The 13,151-nt window shown below is 48.9% G+C and overlaps 1 long non-coding RNA gene across 3 annotated transcripts; it reads left to right on the top strand.

Annotated features, from left to right (window-relative positions):
- The first annotated feature begins 5,073 nt into the window (after positions 1–5,073).
- Positions 5,074–12,262, top strand: LOC306669635. 3 transcript variants are annotated; one of them, XR_013766182.1, is made up of 3 exons: positions 5,074–10,130; positions 10,532–10,636; positions 11,965–12,262. It is a non-coding gene; the product is annotated as an uncharacterized lncRNA (long non-coding RNA). The 3 variants fall into 3 exon arrangements; XR_013766183.1 differs by having other exon boundaries at positions 11,958–12,262; XR_013766184.1 differs by lacking the exon at positions 11,965–12,262 and adding an exon at positions 11,069–11,196.
- The last annotated feature ends 889 nt before the right edge of the window (positions 12,263–13,151 follow it).

The raw sequence follows: 13,151 nt of genomic DNA, 5'->3' as shown, positions 1-13,151 counted from the left end.
AGAAATACAAAGCTCTAAATCAGAGTTTATTTCTAAAAACTGGAAAGAAACGTGTTTCAGAGCTGGCGCAAGCCACAGAGAGATGGTGCCACCAGGTCACCCTTCCTGGTGGTGAGTGGGCTGCCCCCGGCTTAAAGCTCTGTCCAAAAAATTCACTCATGCTTGGAGGGACTTCCACCATGTGCTAAGTCACTCCAAGTCACTGCCAATGCTCCCTGGTGACGGCAATATCTGTCCATTCAGCCTGACTTGGAGATTCTACATGAACATTTCAAAATGATCATCTTTCCCAAAACTACTGTGTATTTTACAGGGTGTTATTAGCACAAGAAGGCAAAACTAGGCGACCCAAGTGAGAATCCCCATAACTTATTAACAAATCAGAGCACTTATCTGCTAAGCCCCAGGGGTGTGGTGTGCTTCTGACTCTGTATGACATCTTTTACATTCTTCAGCTCAGAAGAACATTCCAGGGATGCTACCGTGGTCTGTCATTAATTGCAGAACCAAAAAACCAAATGCTAAGACCATATTTGGCCAGAAGATGTTTTCTAATACTTATGAGGCAGTGTGATCAAACTAAAACCTGGTAAATGTAACCCCAGCTAACAAGAAAACTCCTTCTTAAGAATAATCCTGGCCCCAGGGATCCCCTCCCTGACTCTTCGGTCCCTCTTCAGGCTCCTCCCGTATTCTGGTTTACCCCGACTGTGGCACTGGGTATGCTGTGCTCCAATCATCCTTTGTACAGATCCATCTCCCTTGCTATCTAGGACACGGTTTCTGGGTGGCAGAGGCCAATGCCTCTGTTCCCAGCACTTAGCAGAACTCACAAGTAGCAGGCACTCAATAAATATTCACTGAAGAAAAGAATATAAAGTGAGAAGGAAAATCCATAAGTTCAATTCAAATGATCCTATTAATTAACCCCTGGTACTGGGTCGATATTTCTGTGACTCAATCTTCTGACCTAGTCTCTACCTATTTCTGATTCTCTTCAACTGTGATCCTTACACCAGAGGCTTGATCAGAGACCCTGAAGTTGGGGTCACATATATAAGCATAAGGGTTAGCAGTAAATAAGCATACTACTTACTGGATTTCTTGGAGCAAGGACATAACTCACTTAGTAAATGGAAACTTCCATTTTCCAGCAGGAAATTGGCTATAAGGAATCTGTTTGTCTCCTCCTTAGGCCACACTGAGGACGGTGGTGTGGTGCTGTGGTCATTCCAACACCTCATGAAACCAAGAGCAGGAAGGGTCCTGGCTCCCCCAGCTGTTCCCTGACTAGCACCGACACCCTCAGCCTGTCTGATACGAGGGCCTGGCGACTCTCCCTCCAGGTTATGGAGGTCACAAATCCCATACCCTGGGGCAAGGGACATGTGGGAAGAGGCAGGAGCAGAAGAAGAAAGTTCTGGAAACACTGCCCAACACGTCCCCTTCAAACCCCACAGCCCACACTTATTCCTGAGGCAAGGCCACGTTCCAGAATTCTCCTCCACCACGATCGTCCCTTTTTATTTCCTAGATGACAGAGAAGATTTATTAACATGTGAGAATTCCCAACCCACCCACAGCAGAAGAATTGTCTTTGTCAGCCTGGTTCATAAATCTTTCATGATAGAGAATCAGAGAGTGGGTTGTGAGAAAGAAATCCAGAGAGGCGTGAGAAAACAGGAGCCTCTGACCCAAGCAGCCTGGCCAGTGGCACCACCCAGAGCCGCCGCGTAAGCGGAAGGAATTTAAAAGGCGAAGAAGCGAGATATCACCATGCGTGGCTGGCAAAGAGCAAGTCCCCCTGATGTGCTTTGAGAAACTCGTGCAAAGACTCAAACAAGTTTTAGGTTATTTTTGGCTGAGGTTAGGGAGTTCCGTGCAGAAATTGAACCTGGTGGGCCTGCAGCTTATTTTAAAATTGCACCTGATTGTTACCTAAGCAAGAACACCTTTCAGGTTGGGAAACTTGTCTGCGGTGAGAATCACTTTACCACACCCTTCTAATAGGACCCATGAGGCTCAGCTCCGATTCACAGAGGATGATGAGACTTGTTTATGTAAAGCTGACCTTTATTTACACTATGTGCCGACTACCAACCAGCCAGGCATGGAGGGACCTGCTTTTTAACATGCTTGCCCAGTTATTTAATAACAAATGCATTTTTTCTTTTATTCTGTCTCTGAAATTACTTTTAATCTCAGGAAGATCAAGAAACAACTGATAAGAATATTTACTACATAAAACATAAATGAAAAGTGCGAGCAAATTTTTTTAAACAGCAAGTGTTTAAACAGAGCCACACGTGAGGCCAGCCCGGCCCTCATGGCGATGCACATGCTTGATGCCCATGGACCCCGGGCTGGGCTCCGGCCTCACCAGCAGTGAGTTACACAAACCATCACGTCCATCAGAAAGACCAAGTAAGAACCCTTCCGACGGTGAGGACATGATGAGCAAAATAACTTCCTCTGCCACATCCTGAAACAGAGTTTCAAATACAAGTTTCAAAAGCTCTTTCTTCTATTGACATTGAAAATAAGCTGTCGACTTTGCAACTACTGAACCCAAGTCTGCATATAGCCCATGAAGTGGATGTTAATCTTTAGCACGGTCAATGAGAAAATTAAGACTCAAAGAGGTTAACAGACCCGTCCACACTCACCCCGGATGAGGTGCACTCTTGGGCTCTGCTCAGAGACCCTTGACCCCAAGGGCCCAGCTGTGTGCAACTACACCACTCCAGCACTGCCAAGCCCCCAAACCAAAGGACTTTCCTTTCGAGGTGCTGGGAATCAAACTCAGGGCCTTGCACATGCTAGGCAAGTGCTCTGCCCCCGAGCGACATCCCCAGCCCTAAAAGGATCCATCTTTATCAAATGCTGTTCTCTCCATAGTCATCACAGTACCCTTGAGTGTCTTGCTCAAAAATCTGGACAACAGGTTTTCTCAGGAGGCAATCTGTTATTGGCCTCTGTTGTTAAGAGAAACCCCACCCCAAGTTTGGAGGGCACTCCGTCGTAGCATCCTTGTGCATCTGAGTAGTCATCTCCGTGTGAGTGTGGTGGTCCCTGTGTGCCCACCTGCCCACCTGCAGAAGGGGCAACCCGTGGGTGGAAACCCAGCTCTCCTTGTTGTGCTGCATGTGCCCCTGCTCCGCTGGCCTGGGAAGGTGTCTCTGGGGACGTCCCTTGTCCTCTGGGCCTGGATGACAGGAGGGATGCCCAAGAGAAGAGGAACAGGAAGGGGGGAAGCAGGCCGGTCGCGTGGAAGGGATCTCTGCGGCAGGCCAGGACGTGGGCATGCGCCTCTTGCCCACCAGCCGCTGACGGCCAGCGGAGGGACACCAGGCAGCCATGTGCTGGGCGGGAACAGCTGGCCTGCAGCCCTCAAGTCAGAGCAACACAAGCGCTTCCCAGAATCACACCCCGGCCCCACCCAGACCTCTGAAGGAGCGTGTCAGGGCAGGCTGGCCCGATGGCTCTGACGGACGCGCCCCTGGAGGCCTCTGAGCGAGGACTTGAAGTCAAGATGGGTTCTTTTTTAAAATCAGGAATATTTACTTAGGAACTCCTGACAGTCAGCCGGTCACAGGAAAGAGATATGAGCAGAAAGGCAAGATCACGTCCCAGAGCTTGCAGTTCAGCGGAGGAGACATTCCACACACAGGGACAGAAATAGGAAGCACACCCCTCAGGCCGCCTCTCACCTGGCACCAAGTCCCTGTGCCCCCCGCTGAAAGGACCGCCTTTCTCAGGGCCCAGGAAAACCGTTCTACCAAGTGTGAGGAGCTGTATTTCAAAGAGCCACAACCTGGGAGGAGGACAGCACCCTCTTGTGGCCCTCTGGGTGTTGGCACCCAGCTCGGAGTCAAAGGTCGCTCCTGGAGGGTGGCCCAGGAGTCCTGGAGCAGCCAAGGTGTCAGCAGGCTCTGTCATGTTCATTAATCTCTCTCCCGTATCAAATCAGTCACGCTGTGAGAAGACCTTTTCCCTCTGTCCTCTGCTGAGTGGCCTTACGTCTGGACACCTGGTCTCTGCAGTAGATGGGACTCATGCCACTGTGAAGGCAGGGCTCTGAGTCCAGTTCCACTGTCCCCACTGCCTGGACACACCGCGGGGCCTGCCGCTGGAAGCGCTCAGCAGAGACCTGGCCACTGTGAGGAAGTCGCATCACCCAACTAGCTCAGCCTCACCTGCTCTGCAGGCTTGGGGGAAGGCTGGACACTCCCGGCGGTCAAGTTCCCGAATTCTCTGAAAATAAATGACTTCTTAAAATATTTAAATATAATCTATGTCCTTCCTAGGAGTCTCTATGAAAAGAATAATATTCATAAGGGGTATACTTTGTGCTTGGAGCTAAGCCTGGTATAGCTTAATTTGCAGTAGAGTAACATGTAAATTTATGATAATAAATTATATTATTTAAATGAAATTATAAAAATAAGAGTAGCTCACTCATATTCAACTTTCATGAATGCTGACACCTTTGGAAGAACATGGCGGTCTGATTTGTATTCAGGCCTGAACATCAGTGTGAACCACCGAGTTCGGGGACTGCTGGTTTGAAGTGTGTTCATGGGAAGCCCAAATACCCGCATGGTATATTTAGCATTTCCGGCACGTCTCCACTCAAGAAGCCATGAAGAAATCCGCTCAGGGCCCTGGGTGTTGAGATGGTGCCAACAAAATCACTCCACACCATTCCTTAGAGGTTGCCAGGAAAGAAGGCCGTAACAAGAGGGAGACAAAGAGAAGGACCTTCAAGGGTACAATGGAGGAATCAAAGGGTGGGTGGGGTGGGGTCGGGATACAGAATGAAAAAAATAATCTCAAAATTCTGCAACAGTGCTTAATCCACAGTCGCCTCAAGTAAATGAACCAGGCAGGCACGTCAAGGAGGGATCGATTCCGAGACACGTCGATTCTGCCTCTAACTCGGATGCTTGTGAGATTCTCCACTGAATTAAGACATGCCGAGGCCGAGAAGCACTTCTGGCCGCAGACTTCATCTGCTGAGTTGGAGCCCAGAGCGACAGGCAGAGACAGTCGGCCAAGCAGCCACCGTCTCCCTGGGTTCCAGTTCTGGAGCCAGGTCCCCTCGGTCCACTGCACCTGGCTGAGTTCAAGATGTCAGCCTTGAACCGTGGCCATGGGATGCAGGCAAAGGGGCTGACAATGACCAGAGAGGCAGCTTCACTCGCCCCAGACGCTCGCCATTCATCCTCTCGGATCAGGTGTTCGAGGTTTGCTGCAAGCAACGAGCCTCGACCACCACAAAAGATAGGGGAGAATTGGTCAAAAATATTAGCTTTGAGGTCAGAGACTGAAGGCTTGGAAATCTGGGTTTGTTGATTAATAGCTATGTGACCTTGGGCAAGTGTATTCACCTCTATGAGCCATGATTTCCTCAGGGTTCAAATACCAGTTATAATACTACTTACCTCATGGGTTTACAGTAAGAACCAAAGGATAAGACATATATAGGGCTGGGTTGCAGCTCAGTGGTAGAGAGCTTGCCTAGCATGCATGAGGCACTGGGTTCAATCCCTAGCACCACATAAAAAAAGTAAATAAACAAAATAAAGGTATTGTGTCCATATACAAATAAAAATATTTTTTTTAAAAAGACATATATAAGTTAGCAAATGCCTGGTGAATGGTGGACTTCCAACGATCTTGTTTTAAATGTTTTTACCTGAGTCCAAAGACAGCAGCTGACTCCTCTGGGTGGTGCCGAAGCAAACCAGCTCTGTTTGCTCCTCTGTATCGTGGATCAGGTTCAGTTACCGCTTTTATTATGTATTATTTACCCCCTCATCTAATCTACGAGTAAATGTGTTCAGTTTTAACAGAGGCCTGTTTTATCTCTCCTAAACATTTCAGACTCTGGTGAAATGGTAACTAATCATCATTCTCAGTTCCTAATATTCAGTTGGGTTGATATCCAAAGTCAAAAGTTTAGACCTGTAAATGTTGAAATAATTTTGCCAGTAAAATGTCATGGGTTTCCACATAAAGTGTTTCAACTGACTCCATTTTGCTAGATGTGATCTTAACCCTTAAAACAACAATTAATCTCAGCTAGTAGTGTTCTGGATTTTTTCTTCTTCTTTCATCTACATGTAAACATCCCTAAGTACCAGACTGTGGCTCACTTCCTTCAGATCCTGTCCTTCTCTGGCATGGCATCAGGCCTAGGAAGGGGGTGACCTACCGTCTGATTAGGAACTTCCTTGGTATCAAGGAACAACTATGATCATCTCTAATTTGGAAATAAAGAATAAGCCCAGACTCTTTCCTCAAACTAGAGGCTAAAAGTATAGGAAAACTTTAAGGGAGATTTTGCAATAAAAGCAACTGCTTTGTGGCTACTGTGACAAGTTCAGGTCACAGGGATCAAGTGGACCAGCCTCACTGAGTTCTTGGACTCTTGTGGAGAACACAGAGGGAGAAGCAGAGACCCTTCATACGATTTTTCAAAAACCTGCAAAAGAATTAAAAGCATTTCATCTACATGCCCAGCTCTTGTGCCTGAGGGTGCAGATGAGATTCCATCAACAACGGTGTCTCCCCATTAACAGGTCACGGTGACGACTTGAAAAATGAAGAACCGCACAACATCACACCCATACCTTTCTAGCCACACGGTAGCTACTACTTCTGTGCTCGTAGAGAGTTCTCCAGTGACCTTCGCTCAGCATACCCTTCACCTTGACCATGCTGCCACCGAGACATAGGGGGGCACACCTATAATCCCAGCGACTTGGGAAGCCAAGGCAGGAGGACCCCAAGTTTGAGGCCAGCCTGTGCTACATAGAGAGACCCTGTCTCAAAATAAAATAAAAAGTGCTGGGGATGTAGCTGATTGATAGAGTGCTCCTGAGTTCAATCCCCAGTACTGCAAAAAAATAAAAATAAAACAGTAGTAATAATAATGATAAAGCTGCAGAACACAGCTCTTTGCCGGTCCCTCAAAAGCCTCCTTCCTTGCCCAGGAGTCCGTGCCTGGTGTCCACAAATCTCTAATCCCACCTGACACCCAAATCATAGCATCTTCTCTCATCAGTGGCTCGCTTGACTCCAGCCACACAGTGGTCCCCGCAGGACAGGAGAAGGCCGTGTCTGGCGTCCTCGACTGCCATGTGCACTTTTGTCACAGTACTGTGACTGGCCAAGCCTGCCCCAGAGCAGGCCACCACAGAGAGGGGCTCTGATCCCCTCAGCTCTGCCAACGTGGGCAAGCTACCGAACTGCCTCCGCTTCGTTTTCCCTACCAGGCGCATACGATTGCCTGGTGGGCTTCCCGTGCAGAGTGAACCAGAGGAGGTGGCAGCAGCTGGTCTCGCTGGCAGGTAGGAAGCACTTAGTAAATGCTATTGCTGTCCTACCTGGGAATGGATCCCTGGAGAGCCGTGTCCTAGCTGTGCCCTGAGGGTGGGTGCCCTGACAGCAGGGAAACCCTGGAAGTGAATCTTTTTTTTTTTTTGGCAAGCATTATGCTGGTCCCCATCAGATAACTGAATATCATGAACACTGATGTAAACATTGCCGTCACCATTTTTACAGGCTCACAGAAGCACTTACGGGAAGTTAACTTGCCCACACAGAGTAACTAACACCTGTCCCAGTGAGTCCCGCAGTCCCGGAGCCCTTCCGGTGCTGCAGGAGGCCTGGCACCTTCTCACCTCAGCATGGTCCACTGAAGCCAGCAGGATCAGTGTGTGCCCCAGGAGCTGCCCAGCCCTGCCCGCCTTGGCTTCTGTCCACAGTCCCGAAGGACACAGCTGTCCAGCTCCACGTTTCATTTATTTTGAAGCTAACAAAGCATGTGTCTTTGCAAAAGTAATGACCGTGACTCAGGTCATCTGACTCCCAGAGGGGGTCAGGTGGGTGGCGCGGCTCAAGGACCTTGGCACCCTGGCCCTTCCGGCCTCTTCTCAGGGGAGGCTCTACACCAACTGATTCTTTCTGTCTGAGCTGCTGATGCCCCAACTGGGTGACAGGCTTCCCTGTTTGGGGTCGGAGGGAGGGACGAGGCCTGAGATGCTCCTTTCGGCCTCTTGCTGGGGACATTCACCAGGGTTGGGCATGGCGCCTGCCCTTCCCAGGTCCTGGACAATGCTGCCACACTCAGCTTTGTGCTCAAATACACCCGTCCTGCGTTTCCTCAGGAAGTGTCACTTTCTATCAGGGGACTGAATTGCAGCAAGACCTTTTCCAGGTTCTTCACACCCTGTTAATGGGAGGCCAATTGAAAGTATGCTCTGCGGCCTCTGAGTGCCTCCCTGGGTTTGTTTCTCCCCGGGCGAGGTAAGTTTCGCCCAGTCTCACTTCTGAAGTCAGGAGTCCCCTTGAGGTGAACAAGCCTCCTCTCTTCCTCACAAGCTCCTGCTACAATGCTGTATCTGCCTTTGCAAACTGCACAGCAGAAGCCACAGGAGGCCAGGCCTTCTGAGCTGCCCCGGGCCTTCGCAGGCGCCTCTCTTGGTGTTTTTGTTTGTTTTTAGTTGTAGATGGCACAACACCTTTACTTTATATATTTATTTTTATGCGGTGCTGGGACTCAAACCCAGTGCCTCATGCGTGCTAGGCAAGCACTCGAACACTGAGCCACAACCCCAGCCCTAGGGGCTTTTTAAATGGTATCTCATGTCTATTTCAGAAAGTCCAAACTTGCACACCCGTATAACATGGATATAAACAAGTATTAAAATAGCTGACCCGTGGGGCTGGGGATGTAGCTCAGTTGGTGGAGTGCTTGCCTTGCATGCACTAGGCCCTGGGTTCAATCCCCAGCACCATGCAAAAAAAAAAAAAAAAAAAGATATAATCAATGATTGAAATAGCTGACACTGATTGAGAGGCTTGTGTTATGGCCTTGTATCATCTCCTGTCATCGCTTGACAATTCTGTGAGCCCAGACTGATTGGTGACTTCCCGAGACTCAGAGCTAATAGGTGGCACAGTCAAATTTGAACGCAGACTGCCCTACTGTGGGGTCCTCCTTGCTCAGTCTCTTTGATAAAATTCCCCATGGTCTTCTCACATAGCTATTAAGGGGGTTTCACTCTTGAAGATCCACTGTGGAGTATTTCAAGTATGTGGATACAAATAATCAAGCAGGACAGATCTAGGAAATAATCCTATTCTTAATCCCATGAACTGGGAAGACTTCTGTCACAAGGTGTCCCTGCAACGGGAGCACAGATGGGAAATGGGACAGGAAAGCACGTGGAAATCCAAGAAGCCTCGGCCAGCAGCTGTCCTTCAGAGAGAGCAGAGACCTCAAGGGGTGGGGGCAGCCACACCATGAAAGGCCACACGCCGTGATTAAACTTTCAACAGGAGGAGGAGCAGGCACAGCCCTCGCTGGCCCCAGAATGGCCCTGTCACTCCTGCCTGCTCAGGAATCTGCATGTGTGGAAAGGACGTTGCTCTCCAGGATTCCTGGACGCTGGCTTCATCAATGTTGTTGGTGGTATGGTTGCTTCTCACCAAGTTATCCCCACTGTTTCCAGCCAGGGGTTGAGTCCCACCACCTCAGTCCCCACCCTGGAGTGAAACCATCTTCGGAAAAGCCCAGCGGGCGCTTGTCAGAGGCACACGCGCCTCCAGGGGCTCCAGGCGGCCTGCACAGCCCCAGTGGCCCTGCTCCCGTCAGCCCTCAGGCAGGCCACTCACAGCCTGGCGTCTCCACACAGTCCCCTGCTCAGCAAAGCCTCTCCCTGTCAGGTCCGGCCACAACCCGACAAAGAACTCCATCAGAGGGAAGAGCCGCGTGGACAGGGGTTCTGACAAGCCGAGCCAGGTGTTGGCGAGTCCTGACTGCCAGCCACGTGTGGCTACTGGTGACCCCCTGCAGGCTGCCCCTCTGGTCACAGCGTGAGTTTTAATCCATACCACAGACTCACCAAAGGCACTAAGAGATACAGCCTGTAGCTCACATTTTCTAGGGGAAGAGGCCGGAGAGTAAGATGTATTGAATACCCGCCCAAGGCCAGGCCTGGGCTGGGAGCCCTACTTAAGTTACCTGCTCGGTTCCGAACGCCATCATTACAGGGAGGTATTGCTGTCCCCATCTCGCAGACAAGGAAACGCAAGCTCTGTGGATCAAATGTCCTGCCCAGGTAAGTGGCAAAGCCAGGACTGGAACCAGGACGGAGGAAGCCACGTCCCACGCTGGCTTTCACCTCCAGATCTGAATCCCCTGAAGCGGCCTGGCCCAGGACCAGAAGCACAAGAGCAATAGTTATAAATGGCAAGCCTGCTGCTGCCAGGTCGTCTGGGTGCTCTGCTCGTTTCTAGTTGTGTGACCTTGTCAAGACACTCAATGTCTCCAACCCTAAAAATAGAGTCACTAGAGTGCTAGTTCGTGAATTTTAAATATTTGACAGTAGTTATCACTGTGGCCATTTTCTTTTCCAACAAGCCTTCTCATCTGTTAAATAAAATAACGATAACTTGATGCTTTTTAAAGGTCAGGTACCTCACTGAGAGTTTTATATGATTTATCTCATTTAATTCACAGAATAATCCAATGAAATAACAATAGTTGACACTTCTTGAACATACGACATACCAACACCTGTGCATACCTCACTCAAGAGAAATTAGTAACTATTCACATTAACTGGTGAGTAACAGGCATAAGAGTGATGTCCCGATTTTGCAAATAATGAAATGGAAATTCAGAGAGGATAAGTAAATCACCCATGGTCACATAGCGTGTTAAGAACATGGGCAGCTGGACACAGGAGTTCATGGTCTCAACCTCTGCTGCGGCATTCCAGGACTCAGGCTAGTTCTGCACAGCACCTGCTCTTAAAGAGCTCCCAAGTGTGCAGAAGCTGTAAGACCTATGTATTTAGCAAGCAAGGATGCTATGGGACTCTGCAGCCACGTGTCCAAAACACAGAAAATACAGGCCAAGGGGGCCTGGAAGATAAACAGGGTGTGAGGGAGGGACTTGCATCCCCTGGAAAGTGGCTCAGGAGGGAGCCCCGCAAGTGCAGCCCTGGAGAGAGGAGAATAGGAGACTGGGTGACCAAAGGTGGGCTTCTTGCAGAAAACAGAACGTGCCCCACGAAGATGGGAACAGGTTGCCAAAGACCTTGACGGAGGTCCAAAATGGTGGGGCGTGGCTTATAAGAAGCAACAGGAAGCACTGGATTCTTGGGGAGGCCCTGGCGAGAGGACCGTGAAGCAGGGCCCCACGGGGGGAGGCTGCTGGGAGACAAGGAGGCTGTGGCACCACCTGGCCCAGCGACCTCAGTGGGAGAGAGAGAAGAGGGGCCGAGGGAGGGACAGGCAGGCATGGGATCCATGAGGCGTGGAGAGAGATGAGCGCAGCAGGTGTGGAGAGCAGAAGCCGCCCAGGACATCAGGACGTGGGGCTGCCTGGCGACACTTGCAGGGCTCTGCTCAGGACCCACAGGTGGTAGAGGCCTTCTCCGTGGCTGAATAACAACTGAGTCACCCAGCTCGAAGCCAGGTCCTCAGTTTTGCCCATGAGCAAACAGATGCTGAAGTGTGTGTGAGTTCGCTGACATTATCTGAGTGGTGCAGTCCAAAATCCCAAATCTCCACAGCAACCCCAGACTTTTTTCTGCTGTAACTCGCTTTCAATTTGGGAAATCTCGGGGACTACACCATCACCAACAAGTAACATGGGTACCAGAACCTGAGTTGTGGGGAGGTTGTTGAGGTTCCTGGGTAAAATTAATTTGGTTTTGGACATGTAAACATGGATGTGAGGGAAGAATTTATAAAGATAAGTGTCCTGTAGGCAGCTTCAATTTAAGACTCTAGTAAACATGAGATCTGGTGCCTAGCGATAGATACATTTGAGAATCCTAAATGGAATTATTAGTTGATGGGAAGAGAAGCCGATTTTTGTGATATCACAAATGGGAAATGGGTTTGGTGTCTCGTTGCTCTAATTAAATATTTGTTAGTCTACAGGAGTATTGAACAAGCAGTACGCTCAGCTGCAATCAGCGTGTTCTGTTGGAATCGCTTGTTTGCACCGGTCCCTTTGGTCTGTCTGCATACACAACCATCCAGGGGCTGCTGCATTGGCCCAGCTACATTGGTGTCCCCAGAGCAGTGTTGCCAGGGCTACCTCTCTGACTTTTGGGTCACGCTGCCATCTTTATTCTGTAACTTTTGCTACATCTTGTCAACTATTGTTTCCAAAAGTAAAACAAAGATCTCAAAGCCTTTCTCAGATTTATGGCCTAAGCCTAGCTCATCATTGAAATTTAAGAGACTTGGATATTTTTGCCCTCAGGATTTTTCCTTCAAGCTTCCTAAGTAGAGAAAAACCAAATCAGTAGATGAAGCCTGCTGCTGAAGACCCTAGACATTACCAAATTACTGTCATTTACAATCACACCTATTTTCTGAGCATGAGATCTAGGAAAGCCCCAACCTAATCACTGAGCCCAGAGCTCACTTGTTCATAGGAGAGGGAGAGGTGTTCAGAAAAACATTTTTAAATGTGTTTTGCAAAAGTAATCTTATTCATTGATCAAAAATATAAAATCATTAAGACTTTGGGGGTGTGTAGTAGGTTGAATGGTTGTCCCACCCAAAAGGTATGCCCATCCAGAAACTGTGTATAATCAAGTTAAGAATCCTGCAGTAAGCCTACCCTGGATCACCCAGGTTGAGTCCCAAATGACAGTTGTCCTTATAAGAAACAGGAAAGGTGAAGACACAAACAGAGAAGTCTACACAGACATGGCAGTCATCAAAAGGGAGCAGGCAAGGAAGGATCCTTCTGGAACCTTCAAAGTGAGCACAGCCCCATTGACACCTTGATTTGGGATTTCTGATCCAGAACTGTGACAGTACAGTGTTATTTTTAAGGCAGCAAGTTTATAGAAATTTATTGCAGAAACCACAGGAAGTTTGTTGTTCATTTGTTCATTTTTGATGCTAGGGGTTGAACCCAGGGATGCTTTACCACTGAGCTAGACCCTCAGTTATTTTTTATTTTGAGACAGGGTCTTGCTAAGTTGCCCAGGCTGACCTTGAACTTGTGATCCTCCTGCCCCAGGCTACTGAGAAGCTGGGATTCCAGGTGTGTACCTCTAGGCAAGCCCCAGGCAGTTAACATAGAGTTCATTCAATGAAAGAGTTTTATA

Source organism: Sciurus vulgaris, assembly GCF_902686455.1.
Source record: "Sciurus vulgaris genome assembly, chromosome: 9".
Lineage (NCBI taxonomy): Eukaryota > Metazoa > Chordata > Mammalia > Rodentia > Sciuridae > Sciurus > Sciurus vulgaris.
Note: the sequence above shows the minus strand (reverse complement) of the source record. Positions and strands in the feature narration are given on the sequence as shown.